Source organism: Harmonia axyridis, chromosome 4 (assembly GCF_914767665.1).
Source record: "Harmonia axyridis chromosome 4, icHarAxyr1.1, whole genome shotgun sequence".
Taxonomy (NCBI): domain Eukaryota; kingdom Metazoa; phylum Arthropoda; class Insecta; order Coleoptera; family Coccinellidae; genus Harmonia; species Harmonia axyridis.
The window spans coordinates 8,734,794-8,760,555 of record NC_059504.1 but is presented as its reverse complement, the minus strand read 5'-3'; the positions used below and the strand labels follow the sequence as shown (position 1 = coordinate 8,760,555).

Sequence of the window (25,762 nt, the reverse complement as noted above, 5' to 3'; positions counted from 1 at the left end):
GGGACATAAGAAGTAAGTTCTTTGTGGAGAAACTAGCGAATTGAATGAAATATCGTATCACTGATATGTTACAATTTCCGCGTGCTCCATGTCAAATTTGATAGTTCATGTTGGGAACAAAATTTGCTTACCGAAAATGACATATGCTCCCTCTATCTGTTTATTACTCTGAAGTATAAACCCTTCAAAAGATCAATCGCGTGTCACTATCCCCAATCCCAAAGCCTCCGAAGACCCGCGTTTTCTCAGACAAACGCGTAAAACACGTAGAGCACCACCTCGCGCTCCATAATTCACCCGGCAGAGGGCGCCACCCCTTTCCCATCCCCGAGGTGTAACGAACGAATATTAACAAGCGAGAACGATGGTTCGAAGCAGCACGAACGGCTCAGACACGCGATCCCGGCAGAAGTGCCGAAATTAGGCCGTTTTTACATCATCATAGAGAGCGCGATATGGCCGTGATATATAAACCAATTAAAAGTGTGTGCGGTGTTTAACGTAATACCTCGGCATCCGGCCGTAACACGCGTTCAAATAATGGTGTTCGGTGTGCTTGTGGGGCGATAACATCTCCTAGTGGCGTGTGCTGACTCCATTTGTAATGTCGGTCCGTGGCCGAGAGCCGGGCTACGCATATGTGCGCTGTGCCTCGATCGCTTGGAGGCGTACATGAACGGATCGTGGATGTTTAGTTGGAGAATCTTCGGTTCTAGACGATTTAAGATGTTTTTCTTGAATTGTTCGCTTTATTCTGGAGTTGTTCCTAACCTAACCTAACCCCTCCGGGTTAGGTTAGGTTAGGAACAAATCAATCAATACTCCTATTGATTGTATTGATTAATTAATGATAATCTGTGGAGACAAAAAGCAGTTGGACATAACGTCTGTGTCCAGCCAAATTTGTCGTCACAATACTTAATATAAATGTACCTGCATTAGTTTAACAATGGTCTTTCGTGGCACTTGTATACAACTTTCTCATACATAGGGTTCTCAGAAAGATACAATAAAGAATATCTTTTCCCTACCAGGCACCATGATACCATTGCGCAGGCATACAACTTAGAGAATAAGAAAAGGAAGAAGAAATTCACGGTGTACAATATGATTTTATGTTTGTAACCCAAGTATAAAACTGGGAAAGGTTCAGTGAAGGAAGTTACGAAATGATGACCAGTTGAGTTAGTAAATTGTTCAAAGATATTTCCAAGTGGTGTACCACAATAAAGTTCTCGTCTGTCGTCCATCATTGTTTTAATAATCAGCACGAGAACGCGGAACCTCAAAAATTCAATAATATAAAGAACAATAACATGTCTACCAACGATATTCAAAATCATCACACATGTTGCACATTTCGCATTTACAATGATTATAAGAGAAATAAAATGATTAATACAAAGCAGAAATGATGTGGATGACACCGTCCTCATAGCCGATACTGCAGAGGATTATGGACCATCTGGCTCATGCCTTTGACAGAAACGAAATGAAGAAAAATATTAAAAAACGAAGACATCAGTTATCAGTGAAAGAAACAACGATAACCAACGGTTACAGTGTATAATTATGCTTGGTGCTGAACCACCTCTCTCAACAACGTTGCTAAAAATGGTTTCAACCCCACATGGCACTGTAATATTATTACTTTCAAAAATCTCATAGAAGAGTCAAAACTAATAACAGCCAACAAGAACTCCTTGCAAATTATGGTTAAATTAGTGGAACATTTTTCGAAGGATGTAGAGTTGGAACTATTGGCTCACATCGATGGAAAGTATCCAGAATTGGGAGGTTTCCAGTAATCCAAGATTTAGTTATCTCAACGAAAAACTATTGTAAACATATCATAAAGGATTGAACTATCACTGACGATCGGTGTCGAATTGGGATCTTCCAGTTCTCACTGATGAAACAGTTCTCAACATAAGAGACCTGACATATTCTTAGCTGGAAAACATCAGAAGATAGCAATACTCATCAACGTAGCAATACCAAAAAAAAAATAATAATAAAAAGCGTCAAAATTGCAAGAAGATCTTTCTGAAATAAAAAACTTTATGAAAAGTTTGATAATTTCAATATAAATGAAAGCATTGGGATGAAAATGTGTGTCAATATCTGATATATTGGAAAAGTATCAGCTGCTTTGTTAGGAAGGAAAATGAAATTCACCTGAAAATTTTGCTCGAAAAAAAGGACAGCTTTTCAAGTAATGAATGAATAAATATCCTACCTTTCGAGCTGAATGTTAAGATGCCACTTTGACATTCTGGAACATTATACATCAAAAGATTATTGCATTGTTCCACTTAGGTATTCACTGAAATTCATTCAACTATTACTATTCGAATGATCAATTACCGCTTCATTATAAACATTCAGGCATTGACGTCATCCAATCAACTTTGCTCAAAAAAGAACTCGAAAACGCTGATCCCACCAATTTGCAAATCCATGCCCACAGTTCGAACCCTCACCGAAAATTCAGGATCAGCAAAACCACGGATTAATTTCACCGCTAATGATCATAATGAATGCTGATAATCTCGTAAACCCCTCTGGAACTCCTGGGAATCGGTATTAGGGCAGAGTTTTATTAACTAAGGATTCCTGCTGGAGTTAACCTGGAGTATCGGCCGGCAGTCCCTCTGCAGGAGTGTAAGGCTTCCCTCCCAAGATTCAAGCAGGAGGAAAATCTGCGGTCGCGTATATTTTTCAGTTCGAGAGGAAATAAAAGAACATCGGCATAAAGGAAACGCTTATTTAGCGGGAAAGTGCTCTTTCAGACCTTCATAATCGAGTTCGTTCGGAAAATTTGCAACTTTGTGGAAAAATTATTGGGTGCAATCAGTCATGAATTCAATATTCGACAAGGCCAGTTATTTGAGGAAAGTGCTCATTCTTCGCAATGTGTTTCGGAAGAAGGATTCCACGGTCCTTCGAAGTCTGACAGAAAATTCATCAATTTGAATTTGGCACGTCACAAAATGACGACCTCTCTTGTATAATTAATTTAAAACTAATACATAAAACTAAAGATGCCATTACTGCAAGTTTTACGACAGATCAAAATAATTATTCTCTTATTCAACTTTACCAATGATTTCCATGATTAATTTTCACATTTGCGGCTGTATGTCCTCGATAATTTCATAAATTTCATTTTTAATGTCTTGATATTCAAGCTACTTCACTAAAGCTTGACTTGAAATCAACTCAAATTCAAGTTAAATAGTAGTTTTCCAATGTCAAGTATTCATTTATTAAGTACATACTTGGCTTAACATTGAAAAACTACTTGAACTTGAGTTGATTTCAAGTCAAGCTTAAGTTGAATATCAAGTCAAGTAGCTTAAATATCTAGCCAAGCCGTGAATCCCTAATCAAAGTACACAAACACTCAACCTTTAACAAAGTTGATAGCCATTAAGATTGTAGATTGAAGGAACGAGTGGTAGAATGAGCCGTCTGTACGAGCATTATACATTATTTTCACTAATTCATTTCATTTTTATCGAAATTTATGAAATATTTCCATAAATATCATTTAGTGATTTTTGCATTGAAAAATGTTGGTTGGCAGAACTGATTTCGTTAAGGCAAATTGATGAATTGACAGATAAAGCCGTGGCGGAAAGTTCGGAGTACCAACATAGAATAATAAAATATAACCATGAAAACTGTGCGTTTCTGATATATTCTCGCACGATTTTGTTCTACAAGATGTGGAAGAATGAACGGAATAACCACAGAATTAGAGAAATAATTAACCAACACATCGTATTCTGAGATACCACTCAGATGCCTAGGGAAATTGAAATGGGCATGATCAAGGCTCAACTCGCGATAAATTAATCAACTGAATGTATTTGACACGATGAGGGGAGTAGCCTTAGGAAGATTTACTTGATAATTGAAGGAAGTTATGAAAATTTATTTGATTCTAATACACTCGAATTGAATGGATGAATATGAATTATATTCTGATATGTGTCAGTCTAACGAGGGAATAACATTGAAGAGGATTCAATGAAAAACCAAATAACTTGTTTTTTTAACGTTCTCTTTATATGAGCTCAAAATATGAGACTACGAATTGCAAAGTACCTATCTCGAACTTTTTTGATTCATTATAAATGAAATTAAAATGAACATGAACATCTATCATATTCATTATAATGAACTTTTATAATGAACCAAAAAATGTTAAAAATGAAGGACAGATCAGTAAAAATGTCTAGTTTTGTGATCGTTCAGTCATAATGTGCTTCTTAAGAACAGCTTCTCTAGCGATATTCCACGCCATGTAGGTAACATCTAACACGCCATAGGAATTAATAGTTGCTCTGAACCTTCATTAGAACCGCCGACTGAATAATATTTATTAAGTTAAGTACCGTCTGCAGCAAGTCGAATTGTAGCTTTTGTTCTTGTAATAATACGTGGAAGTACATAAGGAACATTATTTAGTATCCATCGCTGTCATGAATAGGTTGTAAATATGTTCAATATTATTATATTATCGTTGGCGGCCGAAGAGCTATCGTACCATTATTCTTCAAGAATAATAGGGAGATAAATAAAAATTGTAAAGAGACTCGAGGTACAAGATAAAATACGACGATATCTCATTGTCGTATCTGTCATTTTTCGATAATTTGAGCGGAAATTGATCGAGTGTCTGAAGAAGAAGAATTGGCAGTTAAGACGCCACATGAAATGGATATATTCTTATGTAGGTATATTATAACTGTTTTCCTTTAATTGAAAAGAAGCAGATAAATTTGAAATGCATTGTCAACTTTCATTTCGTAACTATCATGTTACGTCATTTCGACGTAAACGATTTGTATAGGGTTTTCCCATAGAACATAGAAGAAGAATACGCAATTTTTATATGTCTCCAACATGGTTAGATTACGTTGTCGGATTGTGATATATTTTCAAATCCGCAATTTTACTTTATCGTTATGAATGTATATTATATTGAATGAAATATATTTATTTGAATGATTCCTGATAGATATGAAAATTTGAATATTTGGAATCCGATATTTTTCCCAATTGTCGAATTTATAAAAAGCAGAATATTTATTATTTTCTGTTTCGACCTGCTGAAATCCCAGGTTTGGCAACTTTTGCTCTCCTAGTGTCATCAGTTGTTTCAGTTCGTTTGGCGCGCTTTGAGTATGTTTTCTGAATTCTTATATATTTAGGTATTTATCTCAATATATTTTGAGTTAATATGAAACGTTGATTCACTATGGTACATAAGAAGTGCGTTCTTTGTAGAGAAACTTGCGAATTGAGTGAAATATCGTATCACCGATATGTTTTAATTTCCGCGCGCTTAATGACCAATTTGATAGTTGATAGTGTTCAGTAGGTAATGCCATTTAATCGTAGAGAGACAGGCTTCAACAACGCACAGAAATTTTCAAATTGTTTTACTCCTCTTTTGTGATAAATGAGAAAAATTTAGGAAGAATTATTATTGGACACAATTATTCAGTTAATCGACAATACGATTCATCGTATTGTAGACAAATTCATTTATTCATGACAAACACAAATTAATGAATAACGAAGATGTATGGAATTTTTTCAACAAAATTTCGAATCCGAGCTTTCTGCTAATTTCATTTTGCCAGCTTCATACCATCAATCAGAATAATTTTTTGAATTTGACTGATGTGATCTATAAATTACGGCATAACATGAAGAAAAAAGTACTTTAATTAATCACCCTCCTGATGGTATTTCATCATTAATGTGAATTTTCAGAGGTCGTCAAATATGAACTGCCCAACAGAATGATATATCTTTTCAAAATGTATGTCATTTCAGAATTTTCTAGTGGGAATGGTCTCAAACGACTCAGTTATGACGTATCAGTCCTCAAATTAGATTCTGCCTGCCTCTTGGATCTACCGATATGCAGTTCTGTGGTTTCCAAAGGTGCAATTGTCGCATAAATGAACGAACGCTCAAGAGTTCCTGACTTCATTTTTCCTCATTTCATGCATTATTCAATTATGTTATTTCTTTGAACCGAGATTTTTGCTTCAGATCTAAACAATGGATTGAAATATTTTTTTTTTGTTCTACTATCTGGGTGTTCCTCAAAAAAATTAATATAGCCTAAGTATATACGTTGATGAAAATCATTACTGACTGGAATGAAAAACTCAATTTGTAGTCAAATTCACCATAGCCCGTCCAAAGATACTTACAATCTTTCAAATTATAGAATGAAGAAGTCATTAAGCTCTATCTCGCCACAATAAAGACCAAGATTACTATGTCCAATGCTCGATTGCGAACCAACACATGTAATTTGAGGTATAATATTTTCAACGCGGCTGTGTTATTAGGGCTAAAGTGATGGTTATTATGACTGTTTCAAACTTTATTACGGAAATTATTAAAGGATGGAACTGGTGAAAATTGTGAGGATATATAAAAATCCGTGTAATTTCATTTTTGGAAACCAAACAAGCGGGATCTTTGGTTGATACTCTAAAATTTGGCAGAGATTGCTGAAAGACATGAGATTATATTTCGTCGTGGTTTGGAACTGCTCATTATCCTCGGTGGACAGCTGTAGGGGGAATTTTCAACGAAAAAAGTTCCTAGATAATCTCATAGGATCAGGTTATTTTCGAAAATAATGAATGCAAATTTACAAAGTGACATCAGAATTAAGGAGTGTTGAATACAGAGATTTTGGAAGGGTCGTAATTCAGAAGATAGAGAATTCACTACCCATGGGTTTGGCATCAATTTTTGTGGAAATCATTTACCAAAAGTTACCATCATAAAGATTGAGTACGCTTAGGGGCGGTTTTTTCACATACGAATGAATAAATTTATTTCTACAGCGTAGGTGTTATCTAAGAATAAAACTGACCCTTAATGAAATAATTAGATATGCTATAAAACAACCAACAGATGAGATACATAAAACCAATGCCTCTCTATGCAGGGAACCTAGAAGATGCAAGCTAGTAGTGTAGACCAAGATTATAGACGAAGTAATGTCCTACACAAACCTTGCCTCTAAAGTAACAAGTAGCAGAAGTCTAAAAGAAGTGGTGCAGAGCACTTACGTGAGCCCTTCTAGTAAGGTCTCAATTCACAAAACGTTTGTAAGGCCAATCACGACATATGGCATTGAAACAACAGCCGGAAATACTGAAACCAAAAGGCAACTTAGAACTGCAGACATCCAAATACTAGAAATATAATAGGGTAAACCATACACAGCCATGAGGGAATAAGAGAGATCTGCAGGATACAAGACAGTATAAGATGGTCCAGAACAAGACGCAGACAATAGAGAGACCACTGCAAGACTCCCAGGAAGACTTCCAAAAAGCTGGTAAAAAAGCTGAACTTTGGCTTCTCGAGAATAAGGAAAATTTTAGAAAATACATGACTCAATCCTAACGTATGAAGAGGAAGATATATTGGATCGAATAGCAAGCGGTTCCATAAAAACTTCAGCTCTTTTGATAATCTTGGTGATGTTCAATGCTCTTCCATGCGATATCTCCTGGATCTTCTCCATACTTCGGATTATAGTCATTAGCTTTTGATGAAATTTGGTGCAGAGATTTTGGTTGGGACATTGAAGCTTCCAAGAGAATTCAAGCATATAAACTGTGCGTTAGCCATGCGTTAATTTCTTGAGAGATAGAAATGAAACAAACCCATACATAAATTGTGGAACAACTAGGTAAAATTATAATAATATAATAATAATAATAATAATAATAATAATAATAATAAGCCTTTATTCTCCAACAGGTTTACAACCCAATTACAGGAAAAAAAAAATGTTCAATTACAATAATAAACACAACAACACAAAGTCATACTCAAAATGGGTATACATAGAAAAAACAAAAAATTACAGAATTAAATCTAGGAACTACCTATCCAATTCTACATAAACTTGGAGTAATTTATACAGAGGATCAATGTTAACGTCACATCTATGAGCTATCTTAATATAAGTACTACACATGTAGTGAATTGGTGACCTTAAACTTAAATTTGTTTTTCCTGCTCTCAAATGAAAAAATAAATTGTTTCTGCTCTCTAAACGTGGAACAAGTATTGGTAAATTCTCCAACAATGCTGGACAGTCTATCCCATTATTTACAAGTTTATAAATGAAACTCAACGCTAGCATACCCCTTCTAGTTTCCAAACTTTTGCATTCAAATCTACCAAGCAGTAATCCATGATCATATCCAATAGGAGGATATTCAGCATCCTGTTTCCAAACCAAGAACTTTAAAAACTTCCTCTGCACCGCCTCCAAACGATGTATATGGCATTGATAAATAGGTCTCCATATCATACTGGCGTACTCCAGTTTGCTTCTTATGAATGAATTAAATAACGACAGATAAGTATCAACGCATGTAAAGGATTTACCGCTGCGAATTATAAAACCATACAACTTGCACACCGATGAAACCACATGATCCAAGTGAGGTAAGAATGTGCACTCCTTATCAAATATCACACCCAAGTCTTTAATTTGCGTTAGACGACTCAACACATTACCCGTTATATTATAATCATATTTAATTATTGCCTTCCTCCTAGTATATGATACAATATAACATTTTTTGCCATTCAAAGCCAAATGGTTTCGATGACACCAGGTAGCTATACGTTCTATGGCCCGCTGTAGAGTGGCGCAATCCAGTTCACTAATGATCTCCAAATATAACTTTAAGTCATCCGCAAACATCAAGATGGGTATCCCGATCTCATCAATGAGGTCATTGACAAACAGCAGGAACAAAAGGGGCCCCAAATTTGAGCCCTGCGGAACACCAGACGAAGCAACGAATTGGTTGGAACGATAATTTTCAATCTGTACATATTGATGCCTATCATGCAAGTATGAAGCAATGAGCCCAATGAGTCCCTCACCAAAACCAAACATGCGCTCTAGTTTGACAATGAGCCGCCTATGATCCACACTATCGAAGGCTTTATGGAAATCCATATATGCAACATCCAGTTGGCCAGATCCATCCAGAACCTCAACCAATGATTGAGAAAACACAGCCAAATTGCTCAAACATGAACGCCGTGGCATAAAGCCATGCTGCTGACCTCTGATCCGACTACTTATCTTAGGAAAAATGGAATTGAACAATATTATCTCAAAGATCTTGGAGAAGTTTGATAGTATAGAAATAGGTCTATAGTTTTGCATATCTGATTTATTCCCCTTCTTAAGAACAGGAATTATTTTCGAAAGCTTCCAAACTGAGGGATAAGTACTTTTTCGAAGAGCTGAATTGAAAATATGCATCAGAGGTAAGGTCAACACACGTATGCAGTCCCGAACCAAGAAACTCGGCACCCCATCTGGACCAGCAGTGCTTTTGTCACCCAGTTTACGCGCAGCATGTATCAGGTCATTCTCATTCACGCAGTCAACTCGAACAATGTTCACATCGAATACATCACCGACATCAATAGATTCCCCATCATTAGGAGGCTGATACACGCTCCTGAAGTAACCAGCAAATGAATTCACAATGTCATTGGGTTCCACACATATACGGTCTTCATGGTCTCTCATTTCACCAGGAATACGAGAATGCCCCATCCGATTACGAACAAATGACCAAAATTGAGCTGGCTCAGTGACAATTTTCTGCTCACACAACTGAGCATAGCTTTTATATGCGACAGAGATCTTGGATTTCAATTTTTTTCTCAAACTCTTATATTCAATAAGATCACAAATATTTTTATTCTTTCTATGCTTCCTAAATATCCGCTCCTTTCTAAATATAATATTGATGATTTCAGCATCATACCATGGGGGAAAGCGTCTTTTTCTCTTAATTTTATATGGTACAGTTTGCTTGAAAATTTCATTGAGTTTTGAATAGAAAACATCGCAGGCCTCATCCGGATCATCTCCAACAGACAAAACATCGCTCCAGTCAGCATTCAAAATCATGTCATACATTGTCACAAAATTGGCTTTCCTAAAGTTAAATTCTAAAGGGGAATTATTATTACTAAGTCCGAAATTTCGATCACGCCTGAGCTCAGTTTTGACATTGAAATGCACAGGTGGGTGATAAGGATCCACGTTAGTGAGAGAAAAGGTATCATCAGCAATAATACAGTGTGCACTAGAGAATACAAGATCTAGTAATCTATCATTACAATTCAAAATGTTGTTTACTTGTTTCACATCTAACATTTGCGAGAACATCTTTAAAGCCCTACTTCTACAATCATCAAGAGAATCCTCCACATATAATGGGGCATTATAGTCACCAACAATGAGCAATTGCTTGTCCAATAGAATATTCTGAGAAGACAACATATCAAGAAACATTTCATACTCACTAGCATCAGTACTTGGCGGGATATAAACTACAATTACAAATAAACTAGTTTTCTTCAACTTAACCCTACAACATACAATGTCAACCGAAGGAATAACACTCCGCAGATTTGGAAGATCAACCCGAACTGCACTGAGTCCACTATGAACTGCCACAAGCACACCTCCGCCCTTAGTAGTGCAAGTTGCCGCCAAATCCCGGTCGCAACGAAATACATCATAGCAATCAGGAAATAACTCCGTATTCAACACACCATCTTGCAGCCATGTTTCACTTATACACAATATGTCGAAATCACTGCTTTCAACCGCATTGAAAAACTCCCGTGTCTTAGAATTAAGACCGCGCACATTTTGATAATAGCAATGATATTCGCCCACACTGTAATCGGGATCAACTAGTTTAAAGCATTGACCGTGGGAACACCCCTTACAAACTTCAGTTCAACGTTCTCTCCATCTGATTTTCGTCTATCTACTTCTGTTTTGATTTTCTTGAAATAGGCAGATTGTCTCGGCGTTTTATCAGCAGTTATACCTACATGAGAGTATCCCTCAACAGATTTGATCTGTTTGGATTTCTTAAGTACAGAAATGGCATCCTCCCAACAATTCAAGGTAACCCTCAAAGGCCTAGGTTTATCAGATAATGGATCGAATTTTCCCAAGCGCATTACCTTAGTGCGATCATCCATCAGGGAAACTTCTGGCATCACACCATGAAGTACATCACCCACAGCTCGTTGGTCCTGTTTAATTCTTTCGATCTTGTTTACGTGGGCTTCTGGTTCTCTCAATCCATAAATTATCAAATTCTTCGCACGTCTCCGACGCTCCTCAATCTCCGATATCATCTCCTCAAAGTACTCATCATTAAGCTTTTGGGAGGAATGCTCAGATGAAATGGACTGAACAGTTGATTTTAGTCCTTTTATTTCTTTTTGTAATGAAACTATTACAGATTTTAAAGAATTTATATCATTGCCGATGCTTTCACATCCCTTACAACTCCAGGATATTGACCCCTTGGAACTGATAACACGCACCTCCGAGCTCGATAATCCAACGCAAGTATTACCGAACATATTCTTGCACACACAACAGGTGAGAATGAGATGACCATCAAATGATTTATTACAACAATAACAGATCTTCTTATTAGTCATCTTCAGATTGCTTATCAGAATTTCAGAAATATGCTCGTTAGATAAGGAATCGCACACACAGATGTTAATTTTATTCACTGATTTGCTCAGCGAACTAATACGCCGATGTATTAATAATGTTGATAAACTCAAAAATATCACCTGAGCAGGTGAACAACCAAACTCCTCCTCGCTACTTCCTCCCAGAACATACAGAAGTAAAATTCGAAAAATAAAAATCCAAAATGCCGGAATTATCCACCAAAAACCGAAGAGTAACAGAAATACGTGTTCACAGCTGTCGTGTTATACAGTGTTATGTGAATTGAATTGAAAGATCTATGAGGGCACTACTCCATTTAAGATATTACGATATCAGAATATATGTCTGGATATTTTAAGTCTGGGGAACATTCAAGGAACATATCCTGGACAACTTGGAACACTAGTAAACTCTTCCACCATCCGCTTCGAGCCCATAAAAACAAAGCAAAGTAAATGTTCTTCTTCTTTTTACTGTCCATCCCAACAACATATAACCCAACCTCCCATACATCAAATTCATGAAACGTAACGTTATTTACTATGTACCAAAACTCACATCAATCGAAAGCTGAACGTTATTTCGAGTTGAGGTTAATATACTGTCTCATAACGCCACGTCTGAGTCCTCCTCAGTAATTACCACCCCCCTCCACTTCCCCCTCCACGTTTGTGGGGCCGTTTCTTCGTCCGCCATTTCCTCGCATCGCAATATCTCAGCTGAAACGTTGTGGAAAAGGGAAACTTGCTCGGAAACATCATTATGGATTATGGGTGTCATCGGGTCCCTTGATTTATACGGGACATCCGCAAGGTTTAGGGCTTTCCGTCTGGGCCCTCTGGCTCATTACGGCCTGCATTCGCGAGACTATGGGCCAATTTATATTTAAATGAAGTGATTTAGTGCGCTCGATTAATATACTGGATGGCCCCGTCTGCGTTATTAGTCGTGCTTCATATTCGTCGTATGTCGTATTTTCGGATGATGCGGGTCAACAGCGGATTAGAAATTGGACGATTGGATCGTACGATGTGCCGTTGTTATTGGTGATTATTTTGTTAGTATCGCATTTTATTGTTATTTATGATAAGGGATGGAGATGGAGAGGTCTTTACCTTCTGTCGTGTGGATTTGCAGAAACATGGGTTTGCCATTTCTTTATTGAATGCTTGGAAATGAAATGGAATTGAAGAATAGTCGAGATGAACAGTTTTTGGGAGATTGTTCATCCAGCAACTCGTTTTGCATAAATCTGACACGAAACTCTTGCGATTTTTTTAACAAATTTTCATTTTCTTCTTTTTTTCGAATACATAGCTACTTTTCAGTTTTCAGTTCTTATGTTTTGCCTTCAACAACAAACGACTTTTTGACATTTATTGCCGAAACCACATAATTTTAAATGGATCACCATAACCTGTTTCGACCTGTTTTATTCTCAGAGTAATAAACATAGATGTAGGAGCATATGTTATTTTCAGTAGACAGATTTTGTCCCCAACATGAATTATCAAATTTGACAAGAAGCGCGCGGAAATGAAAACATATCAGTGATACGATATTTCACTATATTCGCGAGTTTCTCCACAAAGAACGCACTTCTTATGTTCCATAGTGAATCAACGTTTCACATTTACTCAAGATATATTGAAATAAATACCTAAATATATGAGAAATTCAGAAAACAAACTTCAAGCGCGCCAAACGACGTGAAACAACCGATGACAATAGGAGAGCAAAAGTTGCCAAACAATATTTCACTCAATTCGCGGGTTTCTCCACAAAGAACGCACTTCTTATGTCCCATAGTGAATCAACGTTTCATGTTAACTCATAATATATTGAAATAAATACCCAAATATATCAGAAATGCAGAAAACAAACTTCAAGCGCGCCAAACGACGTGAAACAACCGATGACAATAGGAGAGCAAAGGTTGCCAAACCTCGGATTTCAGCAGGTAGATACAGAAAATAATAAATATTTTGCCTATTATAAAGTCGACAATTAGGAACAATATCGTCTTATTGTGATCTATTTGATAAAACCATGGAGTAACATAGATAGAGGGAATATACGCAATTTTTACATGTCCCCAACATGGTTAGGTTACGTTATCGGATTGTGATATATTTTCAAATCCACAATTTTACTATATCATTATGAATGTATATAATATTGAATGAAATATATTTATTTCAGCGATTCCCGATCAAATATGCAAATTTGAATATTTGGAATCCGATATTTTTCCTAATTGTCGAATTTATAATAAGCAGAATATTTATTATTTTATGTATCAATCTACCTGCTGAAATCCAAGGTTTGGCAACTTTTGCTCTCCTAGTGTCATCGGTGGTTTCACGTCGTTTGGCGCGCTTGAAGTTTGTTTTCTAAATTTCTGATATATTTAGGTATTTATTTCAATATATTTTGAGTTAATATGAAACATTGATTCACTATGGGTCATAAGAAGTGCGTTCTTTGTGGGGAAACTCTCGAATTGAGTGAAATATCGTATCACTGATATGTTTTCATTTCCGTGCGCTTCATGTCAAATTTGATAGTTCATGTTGGCGACCAAATTAGCTCACTGAACATGACATATGCTCCCTCTATCTATGATTATTACTCTGAGGTTCTACGCATTACCTCAGAAATGCGAATCACTGAATCGTATTTAATTCTCAATATTCTCTAAACAAACTTCAGGTACACAACATTTGTTCTGATCCAACCCTAAACGCTGATCGTGACCTCTGCAAAGCTCCAATTATCAGGCCTTGCCATTACCGATCGCAAAGTACACCACAGATTCCAGTTCAGTAACTGTGGAATAAATGAAAAAAAAAGAAGGTCCATGAATTAAGCAATCAGCCACGAATTCCTACTAAAGCTATAGGATAATCCAGTCCCGACTGCGGAACCAAAACGTTCAATTTCGCCGCCATTCCGATTCCCCTGATATTTAATTCATGAAATTATATTTGAGATATTTGCTTTTGAGTTTTGCTGTACGAATGTTCATCTGTATCGGTTGAAGATTCAGGGCAGGGTTGTATCTAGATGGAAAAGAAGATTCGGAGTCCATAGAAGCTGAGTTAAGACTTTTTTGACAGGAGTCATCTCGTTCTTGAGTTCAGGGGCAAGATTCCACTTGGGGAGTAGGAACTTGTTTTTAAAGCTACTCACCTCAAATTATTGGAGACCTGATACTGGATAGATCTGAAACAAATAAGATGAATGTTAATTCACAATATTTCAAAAACAAATGTACCAAATATTCATCATATCATTATTATCTGTATCACTCAGATCAAAACTCATTTGTGTATATCTAAAGATTCTCGCCTTCTAAATCTAAATTGAGTTAAGATACAATAGATGATTAATAAAATCCAGAAAAGCACTAACTTTGCGTCACTAGGTTTCAATCATGCATTTCTTGCGCCTTTGATAGTTACTTTACCCGACACTTCTCTTGAAATCTGGCAAGAAGATTCAAGTGATTATTTCACAGTCCTGCTGAGACCACAACTCTTCTAATTCCATATTAGGGATTCACGGCTTGGCTTGATTGTCAAGCTACTTGTCAAGTATTTGTTACTTGAATTACTACCGTATTACTGTATTTGAATCATATGGAGCTACTTGATTTTTAGTAGTTTTATTGTGTAGTCACGTCAATGAAAAAAATGATGAAATGAGAAGGAACCTTGCAAAAAACACTTTATCAATTCAACTTATTGTATAAATGAAATAAATCATAACAAAATAATAAAAAATAATGTTCAATATTGAGAAACCTCCAGGCTTTGTTTGATTTCATAATTTTCCATCCAGGATCTCAGACACATGGGACATCTTATAGATTTGTCGCCTGACCTATTGCAGCTTTTTGTAACTGTAGGAGCAGATTTGGAAAATTGTCTTTCAACAGGAGCTGAAGATTCTGGCGTTGATAAAAAATCCTTGGCAATTTTGGCCAAGTTTGGAAAGATATTTCTGAAACTACCAAAATCTACCAATATATTCGATAGAAATGTAAGAAAACTACTAATAAAGTCACACTGACGAATGCTTCAGTCTCTCGGCGTTCGAGGAATCCCCTTATTTAGTCTAAGCGCGCAAGAGATTGCAGAAATATATGCCGTGCGACGCGTGCATATCAAGCTCAAGTATTATCAAGTAGCTTGATATAGAGTCAAGCAATAAATATCTAAAATCAAGTCATGTCAAGCTCAAGTATGTAATTTTTCACGAACTTGATTTTCAAGTCAAGTAATTGGTTGAAATGTCAAGCTACTTGGCTTGATGAATCCCTAGTTCTTACTACTGAATCATTATTTTTTACAAATTTGACACGTTCAGCAGTAGATCAACAATCCATATTGTTAAATAGCTAACCTTCAATCGAACGTATGACGCTTCGGATGACACATGTCATTTAAATAGGGCTGTGAAATCTGGACCACGACATGGATAACTCAGTACAAACTAACCCAAGTCAAATCTGCAGTCTAAGAAAAATCGAGCATTTTTTTTTATTCTGTTAGAATTTCATCTGATTCTTTTGACGCTATCAACATGAATCTTGAACTGAAGGAAAACTCCTAAACCCCCAATAACAAAATGCATCATCACTCATAACCAACCCTGATGGAAACATACGAAACGAAGGCGTATATAATCCAAGCTACTAAAATCCCCTCGAGCACTACTCGAGAATCGAAGATCCTTCGATACAGTCTGATCCGATCCTGATGAGTCGTGATTACATAAAGAGTAGAGTGCACAGGGCGGGTGGCACGATCTGGTTTATATTTACGTTCGTATTTACGTTTTCCATTGCACACACATTAAATCGAAGAGCTGGTTTGAGCTACAGAGCGAGCCGTGAAACGTGTTCTGAAAATTTAACAACGCTACGCGCGAAGGCTATTCCTCAATTGCGAATGCTACCAGCCGACTCTGATCCATTAATCACGGTTGGTTTTAGCGAGAAGCAAGCCTAGGATCGACCCCTGAATCACATCAAAGCAGGTTCTGATGGGTTTCGGAATGGTCGCTTCTTGGTTTGATGTATTGGTTTAAGAAAATTGGCATGAATTATTTCGAGATTTGATCCCTTCAGGCAGCTCATCATCATAACTCGACACTAAGGTTCACTGCTGAACTACTGACTACTAGATATAAGATCGAATGAATACTTTTGATGAAAGGAAAACCATTGTGAAAATTTGCTTTATATTTTTTCTCAGTAACTTGTTCAGTTTCAAATCATTTTTTTCTCTTTATTGAGAGTTAGTTTCATCATTTAATTTTCTTGTGATATTCAATGAAAATGTGTATTATGATATTTGACACACTTTCAAAAATGGAATATACTAATTCGACAAAAATGATATGCTCATATGAATATACAGAAATAGAGCTCTAAAACCTCGAATAATTATATTCATAATAATGTGATAGACGTGATAGAATAAAACAAGAGTCATTTGCATTCTTGTTTTTCAGAATTGTCTTCAGCATATGCCAATTACTTTCAGGGTCTAAACAGATTGATATTCTTTATAGAAACGACATTCAAAACAAAATTGAAATCAAATAGTAAGCGGGTAATGGATATAAATAATACTTAAAATGAATAATAATGAAAACTAATAAATTCCAAGTGACGTCATCGATGACGTATATCGTGCGATTGCCAATGCAATTGAAAATATACTCCTTCTGGGTGATCAATGAAAATCAACAAATAATTCGAGACTAATTAAAAAAAGCCTATTGTAATCCAAACAACATATGAGTCCCCCACATTGGAACTTCTTGTAGTCTTAATTCACTGGTGATTAATATTGACAAACCTTCCCTTTCAGTAGTGAAGTTGGTTGCCCAGATTGATCTTGGTCATTCACCTCAGATCCCAAATAAACATTAGACACTTTAGGGAAATAAGATATGTAAATTTTGTGTGATAGATCCATAGCGCTATTGACACACAGAAGTCTCCATTAACAGGCTTTTCATGTTCTATTGGAGAATTCTATGGGTATCGTCTTAAGTGAATATCATTTAGAACAAAATGGGTGGAATTCAATTCTGATAAGAATGATATCAGTTGATTTCTTTCTCTTACTCTGTTGGAGTGCAAATTTTCATCTCATCTAGTTTTTGCAGCAGTTTTGAAAATAACAGGAAAACAAATTTCAAACGACTATATTTACTTTTTGGCAGATTTTGCCTTTGGAAAACTTAACCATAGCATTCAAGATTTGAACCAACCCAGCAAATTTCAAATTTCTAGATTATTTCATTCGCAAGTTCATCATGTTTACGGTAGAACAGAATAGAATTTGAAGAAGGATTTGTCAAATTTATTTAGAGAACGAACGCTCAAAAACTTTTTTAAAACTCAAGTGCTTTTAGAATTATTATTGTTGCAAAATTCAATAGATTAAACTCTACGGTGACATCAAACACAGAAATAACATATATAACTCAAAATTCGTGTGATTTTTATCGAACAACCATTATTAATGCTTCATACAAGGCCCGATATGATGCAATAAGACGTTTAGAAATGTGTGATACGAATTGTCCATCACAGTCTTCAATTTCAATCCATTTTCTCGTTCATAACATCTGCAATGTCGATGACATATTCGTTGCAGTTGAGAATATTCGCAGATGTTCGAAATACTCTCACGTAGAATATTTGTTCGAAATTGGCTGAAATTGTTTTCCTGAGGTATGTATCTTGTTTTTACGTAGCATCGAAACGTCAGGCTGTATTTCAAACACATATTCCCATAAATCTGCCAAAGCCATTCCAAAAGTCATATTGCGAATAGGACATCGAACATTGTTTGACAGATAAAATCTCAGCCACGTAGTTTATGGAATTGTAATTTCAGGAGAGCATAGAAACGACGATGACGATGTAAAAACAGCGGGAAAATTATGTGCATTCGGAATTGTCATCGAATATGCGCATATGTTATGCTTTTCCGCTGGTCTAAGAGGAAAATATTCCGCCGTGGCAAAAATGTGGGTTGTGTGACTGTCATAGGTCAGGCGCTTTGAACAACGACACTATAGACATTGAAATATTTCAGGTCGAGTGAATAATGCAGACCGACAAACCGCAGTGATTGTGAGTAGGCATAATCCCACATGTTTTACGGTATTGTTATGTATGAAGCGCCATATTATATATTTTATGCCGCAAAAATTCTTGAACTTAGACAGGAGGAAGTAGAACTCTAACATTAAATCGACACTTTCAATGGCATTCTACTTTTATGCTTTTTATGGGGATAATTTATTCAGAATTGTTAGAGACTACATATGGTTGAGTATTAATTTGAATATGTAAGAGATTGACAACGATGAACTCTTTCAGATGTTAATTTCTCTAATTCTTGTGAGAATATTTCAGTTTCACACAGATTTCATGGTTGAATTTCATTATAATATGTTGTCATCTATTATCTGTCAAATTTGTTATACAGAAATTTTTTTGAAAGTTTTAACAACCAATCAATTTTGTCATTTTTGTCATAAGAAACAATTTCACCCAATCTTGTCAACATTACACTGAATATTTTCCTCCTGTCAAAAATTCTATGTAAATGGAGAACAATTATCGAAAATTACAGCGCTAATTGCATTGTAGGAAGCGAAATAGCCTGCAATGTTCATAGATGCATAGTTTCTATGCATCTTACACAGTTGGAATCTATGGCAATTCTATTCTATATCAGTTTGACAAGTAATGTAACAGTTTATTCGGGAAATATTCCCCCGAATTACACTCGGGCATTAAAATGACCAGATAATTTCGCATTCCACCGTGTTTTCTTTGAAAAACTGCATTCGGTCATTTTCATTTTTCTCCAAAAATGAAAAAGAACTCGTGCAGTTTTCATGACAACACGTTGTCATGTAAAATTATCGGTAATTTTGATGCACTTGTGCAATTACTTACGATAATTGCTTTCACTGCAATTATCAATCACTATGACAACACGATTGAATTTGACAACTCCATTCCAAATAAATTTCAAAACGTCCAGTTTTGGCAATGCGTATGTTTAAAGTATGTCAAAGTATAAATGAGTTAATCAAAGAAAAATTCTCAGAAATACAACATTCAGTCACAAATATATTTGGGGAATATTGATGGATTTTTGCTGCGAACGAGAATATGAATTGAATGAACATAACAGCTCAGAAGAATTGACGTTGATACTAAAAGATTGGGCGGTCAATATGAAAAAGAAAGACGGGACCGAATATAAAGAAGCAAAGGGAAAACAATTGGGAACGTTTTGTGCAAACTCTTGCAAAAAAGTACTATAATGCCTATAACATTATGATTGACTCGTTTAACAATATAGTATTTGTATCAGCCCGAGATGCCCACGATGCAATGGCAATAGATCATCTAAAGAAGAACAGAGCAACGAATCTAATGTTTAGTTAAATTTTCCTAGTCATAAATCTTTTTATTAAAAGAATTTCCGACGAATATCCTTAGCATCGACAAATGCCTCATAATTTTATGACAAATTTTTCAAGAGAAGAGATTTGTATAAGAGTCAAGTTACACAAGTTTGAAGGTTTCACGATTTAATTCATACTGAAAATTTTCAGTTTTGCGTTACTTTCGGAATGAAAAACTTGTTGGAAGGCATTTAAAAAGAATAAGATGTTCAAATTGAATATTTTTCTTTTCGTAGCAGTAATAATGGCTTTTTCCGGTTTTGCCAAAAATTTTTCTAACATTTTATAACCTTTCAGTTGGTAATGCCGTACACACGCAAATCTTCAAATGACCTACAAAATAAGTCCAAAGGTGCCATACCAGGATATTTTGGAGGCCATTCAATAGGATCTCTTTCTCCAATCCATTTCTCGGGAAAATAATCACATACTGGGACTGTATAGAGGAAAAATGTTCTACCAATTATGTTAAACTTTGGAGTTTTTCATTTCATTTCTCAAATAATGTAAAAGTAATCCCAATTTATTACAGTAGAGTGTTGAGTTTGAGGAATAACATAAAGAAATCACGTTTCCAATTGGCAATCAGCCCGAACCTAATTTCTATTCATCCAGAAACGTTAATATGACAACACGCCTCCCAAACGACTTTTCCATAAGAGCCCGATGTGTGTCTGTAATTCCAGCGTCGTAATAGCTCCAGAATTCCATTTGGGCCCAAAGTTTCACGAATTAATGCCGAAACAGACTCTCCTGTGATGTTCAGATCAAACGTGGAATGGCCCAAAACGAATTCGGTGGGGGGCCCTTAATCCCGAATCAAATTGAAATAAATGGTCAAATTAGTTGTAATTAGTGGCCTGAGAGCGGGTCCTTCCAATCCTGGCCCCAGGATTCGTATTTCTGGATCTCTCTCCTCTTATGTGGATTGAACGTGTACGGTTTTGGGAAGGCAGGATGATACGATTGATTTTAGAGTGTGTGGGATTCCACATTTTGGTAGGGGATAGGGGAAGGGTTGAGAAATTTGGAATTCTGTAAGGGTTTGTCATTAAAGGTTTAATGTTAATTTTATGAATTCTGTGGTCCTGAAGTTATCAATTAGATTTTCGCAGTTTTATTCACAATTTGGTCCTTTGAATATAAAACAGAGTTTTCAGTTCAATTTTGAGCTTGTTAATGGGCAAAATCTGATTCCCTAAATATGGCCATTCAGAATTTTGTTTTCCAGTTGATTTCGATTCTATACATTCGATCGAGATGAAAATTTAAAATTGGACGTGAAATGACATTTTCAAGCTCTGTACAGAATTCTATATTGATCACGAAAGCAAGAATCATAAAACATCTGTGAAAAACATCGAAAAAAGTCCTATAATGACCACAAAATCGACGGAGTTGAATTTTGAATGTTGATCACATTTTCCCTGATGATAGCATCTCCAAAATAATATAAAAATTCGAGCAAATTCAAAAAATAGTAATATTTCAGTAATAACAGATCTGAGCAATTTGAAAATTCGCGAGTATCTATAGAATCACAATTTCAAGCTTTATGCAAAATTTCGTATTGATGGCGTCTCCATAACCATAGAAAATTCAAGCAAAATATCGAATAACAATGACGAAACCTGAAAATATTGAGAACTCTTTAACAATGCGCCAATTGCAAGAGCGCTCAAAAGCTCCTGACATCAAGTCAATGCTTTCCTCAATATTTTTGTATAAGAATAAGAAACCAATAGGCTTACCTATTTCGCAAAATTTTTATATTCACTCAAAAGTCGCTCTTCTCAGAATAATAAACAGCAATTATTAGATAATGAATGAAAATTGAAGAAAACACTGACACTCGCACTGACATTAGATCAGAAGCTTTCACAAGCTTGTTTAGTTATGGTTTAATCGAATATTACCGATTCAATCCAATAATACAAAGATCTTCTAAGTTGATCAAAAAAAGTTATTTCTATGTGAGTCAATTGTGATATTCTTCTCGATTCATAATAAAACTCTTCATTGAAGTTAAATCATAATTTCGTCATGAACTGAAGAAAAAGGAGCTCTCAGATACAATTCTCTTCACGTGTTTAACTTAACATTCATTGCACATCCTAAAAGTTAAGAATTTAAGATTCACACTTCATCTTCTGAAACTTGGGATTGATCCAAAAGGACGGATTCATTCAGAAATAACTGTCAATCGCTGAGTAAATATAGATGATACGAAGAAATTCCTAAATGAAAATTTCAAACAAAAATTCACTCTTCCATTTGTGCATTTGTTTTCTTTTATCTCACGATCTGTTTCGACTCGTTTGGAAGCTATATCTAAAGAAATATTGTCCGAACAAGATTGGACGTGTATTATTTATTACGGCAAATGAGATCATTCCAGTGTACTCATACTTGCTGACATAGCTCGTTTCTTTGACGGCTTATCATATATTTTATTACTTTCGATACTAAAAATTGATAAATAAGTTATTGTACAATTTTTTGAATGGTTGTAGATTGTTAGTTCTAATCAATATTTACAGATTTTGCGGTAATTCTATATCAAAACAGATGGATTGACGTATTCGAAGAACTAAGGCTGTAGGCACGTAGCTTATATATTATACAGGGTGCAACCAAATGAATGCGAAATTTTCTAGGGGACGAATTTGTCCAAATTCAAAGACGGCTTTCGTGTGAAAAAATCTCTAAGGCCTTTTTTTAGAAAGTTATACGATTCCAAAATTGATAAAATTAAAACAACAAAGTAGTAGCTACCTTTTAAAACCATAGAAGATGCGTTCAAGTACATTTTTTATTCGAGAAATTTTTTTTCGTCGAAAAGTTCTGCTAAAAACTATGCATGTTGCAGCCCGTTGAAACATTATGACGATATTAAAAAATTCAAAGATAGCCTCTTCATTGGTGACATATGCGCATGAGTTCCATTTCTTCAACTGTTCAGCAATTTTAAGAAAACCTTTTTTTTTAATTATAATCTTTTCTACAAGAGTGTAACTGTTTACAAAAAAACCCCCTCTAGTTTTAGATAACAATCCATAAAACAATGACTTGAAAATATTTGTTGAATTGATTCAAATCCAATTAAGATATTCAGACATTTTTTAAGCTGTTCTTTTGATTGACAAATATTTATTTTTTTCATTTAAAAATTCCAATCTGCTCAACTTCTTTCCTCCTCGCCTCAAACTCCCATTACTGTCCTTCAAAGTGATTCCCTTCACTCAAAAACCCGGAATAATTTATAATTTAAAATTTTCAAGGGATGACGGCATCGAACTGTCTCCCCACAGGTTCTCTCAGTCACCGTTCTTTTGTTGTCAGCAAAACGAAAAAGAAACAGAAATGTATCATTAGAGAATCCCCCAACTGTCAGTGATACCCGAAATCCAGATTTTTAAATGCGATACAGCCCCAGGATAGAATTTTAAAATTGCATTTCGGGGCGTTATCTCCCTCATTCCCCGTATTTTAAAGAGGTGAAAATTTCCCTTTATTAAATTACACGAACACGGGGAAGATAAGGTCTCAGGCAGGCGGGCACCCTAAACGCACAAAACAGCACTTATCTGCTTCTGGGAGAATAGGTACGAAATGTCGTTATGGTTATATGCTGGTCCTAATTGTTACTTTCAAAGCGGGGGACATTCATCTTCATGAAGTTAACAACTGGCCCCGGAACCACAAATCCATTTAAAACTACCTGCTACAAATATACTAGTCAGCACTTTTGACGACCGCAGGGGGTGTGTTTTCCATTAAAGTTGAAAGAGGAGGAATCCACCTGCTGAACATCTTTTAGAATAATATGTAGATGGTGTTTTGGAATGAAGTAATTATAACGTTCTAATAATTATAGTTTTGGGTTCATTTGTGTTATGCGTCGGTCGAAATGAGATGTAAAATTGGTTGAACATTTTTTTTTAAGTCATTAAAAAGCAATTGCTACTAGAGGAAGGGCTTTGGTTCAATCTTACTTTGGAAATGAGCAGGGTATTTCAGCTACGTTATACCGTGCGCGTCAAAATTATGGAACAAATTCATTTTCTCAGAAGAAAAATACTTGGCAATGAAATTCTGAAACAGGTCAATTTTGTTTCACTTTTAAAAAATTTTTATTCATTTTTGAAGGATTTTTGTTGCACCTTGTGCCATCCCCATAAACCCTCTGAATTTTTTGAATAGGTAAGTGGGTCATGTGTTACTTTTTTGGCAAGGTCTTTGTATCTTCTTTACAGGCGTGCAGAAATTTAAAAAAAAAAATTTTTTTTTTGAGAAATTGGTTAGTTCACAGAGTTTTTCAGTATGTACACTTTCTCATGGCTCTTTCACTTTGAGACGATGGTACCTGATGAAATTCCTCACCGAATGAAAGTCGACCATTACAGTTTTGTTCATGCACAACTTTCAACCCCTACGAACCCTTTAATTCTAATTTTTCAAGTGGGGGTTGTAAGGGGTTGAAAATGCATGCATTATTCATGGAAATTTCTGCATGCCTGTAAAGAAGATACAAAGACCTTCCTAAAAAGTACCACATGACCACTTTTCCAATTAAAAAAATTTAGAGGGTTGATGGTGATGGCACAGGGTGCAACAAAAATCTTTCAAAAAATGAATAAAAATTTAGTAAAACTGAAACGAAAATTGATCTCTTTCTGGATTTTGTTGCCAAGTATTTTACTTCTGAGAAAATGAATTTGTTCCATAATTTTGACACGCACTGTATGTAATTCTAAATAATAATAATGTTTATTCATTTAACGACAAATAAACATGGTTTAAAGGTTAGAGTTATTATATTTATAAAAAGTTGATAAATAAATGTTGAAGATTTTTTGTAATTATTTTCAAGCATTGTCAACTGATAACGATGAATTCAAAAAAATTTTGCTCTCATTTTTGATAATTTTCAAGTGTCAAAAATAGGCTATTATTGAATAGAGTGCAAAAAAAAATCACCTTGTTGCTCAAAGATGTGGGGACCCATTTTGTTTGAATACAGAGTAATTCACAAAAACATTTACATTATTTCAGTCAATTAAATTTGATTTTTGAGCGCCGTAACACAACAAACAATAAAGTCTGGAGAGTACACAATAACTACTATTCACTAGAATAGCATTCTCCGACAACAAATTACCAATCAACAAAAGTCTACAATTTCAATCCATATCAAGTTCAGAAACAAATGTTAAGAAAAATAATTCCCTCTTTTTTCTTGGGTTGTTCTCAGTTTCTATCCTTCCCACCGAAGCCTCACAGTTACCTGAGGGGTGACTTTTTAATATGAGCAGTGTGTCAGTCCGTTTCCTTATCTCGCCATCTCACCCCATACGTGGAAGGTTTTTTATATACCCCCACAATATATTCCTTCTTGTGGGTTCTCAGAGTTTTATATGTTTGGCATGTTGAGAGGTAGTGTTGAAACTTTGACCGGTTGTGTTATTAACATGCGGATGACGTTCTGAAAACAAACTGACAAAGGCTGCTGTTTTGTTTAAATACGAATGTTTGTATGCATTTGAAAAAGGCCCGAGGGGGTTTCTTTCGAGTATCGATTAGGGGATGTAAAGTTTTTTTTTTATTAATAGGGGTTCGCACATGGTTGCAGCAGTTTTTACATCGAGAAATTAATGAATA

At 35.5% G+C, this 25,762-nt stretch overlaps 1 protein-coding gene across 2 annotated transcripts in view; it reads right to left on the bottom strand.

Moving 5' to 3' along the window:
- The window catches only part of LOC123677642 (netrin receptor UNC5B), a 296,659-nt gene that overhangs the window by 237,863 nt on the left and 33,034 nt on the right, over positions 1-25,762 (bottom strand). For both annotated transcript variants that reach the window (XM_045614289.1, XM_045614290.1), the window contains exon 2: positions 14,783-14,815. The gene's annotated coding sequence lies outside the window, so the exon portion shown is untranslated. The remainder of the gene's footprint in view (positions 1-14,782; positions 14,816-25,762) is intronic.